Source organism: Trichosurus vulpecula, chromosome 7 (assembly GCF_011100635.1).
Source record: "Trichosurus vulpecula isolate mTriVul1 chromosome 7, mTriVul1.pri, whole genome shotgun sequence".
In the NCBI taxonomy this organism is placed as follows: Eukaryota; Metazoa; Chordata; class Mammalia; order Diprotodontia; family Phalangeridae; genus Trichosurus; species Trichosurus vulpecula.
In genome coordinates this window covers 152434070-152435292 of record NC_050579.1, presented here as the reverse complement: position 1 = coordinate 152435292, position 1223 = coordinate 152434070, and the positions used below count along the sequence as shown (strand labels likewise).

Here is a 1223-nt window from a genome sequence, read left to right as displayed (position 1 = left end):
AAATCATTACTCCTTCCTCTGCTTCACTTAGATGGCAGAGTGGCTAGAGCTCTGGTCCTAGAGTCAGGAAGACCTGGGTTCAAAACTGACTTTAAATATTTACTAAGTGTGTGGACCTGGGCAAGCCACTTAATCTCTGTTTCTCTCAGTTTTCTCAACAGTAAAATGGGAGATAATATCAACAGCTACTTCCCAAGGTCTCTGTGTGGTCAGATAATATTTGTAAAGCTCCTTGCACATACTAGGTGCTACATAAATGTATATTCTCTCCCCATGTTTTTCTCTGTCTTTTCCATCTCAAAATGAGAGATTTTTCTCCTCCTTTACAAGATTAACCTCCATCTATAATCTTAATTCTTTTTTTTACTATTTATTCCTGTTTTTAATCAGGTACAATTATAACAAAGCTAAAGGCAAAGCCCTAATCTTTAGGTCTTTTAACTCTAATACTCTATAGAAGTATGAGATGAAAATAAATTCAGAGAATTCTTAACATGTGAAATAGTTAACCATCCATTTATATATATGTATATATATATATATATATATATACATATTTTTAATTTAGAAATGTTCATATCAAGGCAGAGAAATTGGATTTTAGAAACACAAGTATCCATTTATTATAAAACAAGAGACCTAAAAATTATTTACATGATGAAACAAAAAATTTCAGAACTTCAGTGGAATGGTCAACTTTCCCAACACCACTTCATTAGTGATTTCAGTGCACATATTTCCCCAAAATGAATAAGAAATAGTCCTTGCCTTCTAGACTACTTTGGTTCCACCATGTTCTGAAAGAACTTTATCTCCAACTTTCGCACTGTTTGAATTTCTCCACTCTTCCCTTTAGATCCTGATCCAATAGCTACTACCATTGCCTGTAATACCTGTCCTTGAGATTTTTCTGGAAGCATAGTACCTCCTTTGGTAACAGTATCAGCTGCACTCCTTTCAACCAAAACTCTGTCAAGGAGGGAAAGAAACTTTCTAAAAGCCTGCCCTGCCATGGCTCCCACAGTGCTCCACAGCTGTTGTTCTTGCTCGGTCTGTTCCCTCCGTCCCTCCTCTATAATCTTAATTCATAATCCTTTCCTTTTACTACCAAATTCATTGAAGTAGTATGTACTCAATGCATCCATTTCATTTAATACTCCTGCTTTAAATCCTTGAAATCTGACTTCAACTTCCTCTCACACCTATATCTATTGAAAGTCATA

General features: G+C 35.3%; 1 pseudogene; it reads right to left on the bottom strand.

Annotated features, from left to right (window-relative positions):
- Window positions 1–724: 724 nt before the first annotated feature.
- Window positions 725–1013, bottom strand: LOC118855978 (annotated as a pseudogene).
- Between the last annotated feature and the right edge of the window lie 210 nt (window positions 1014–1223).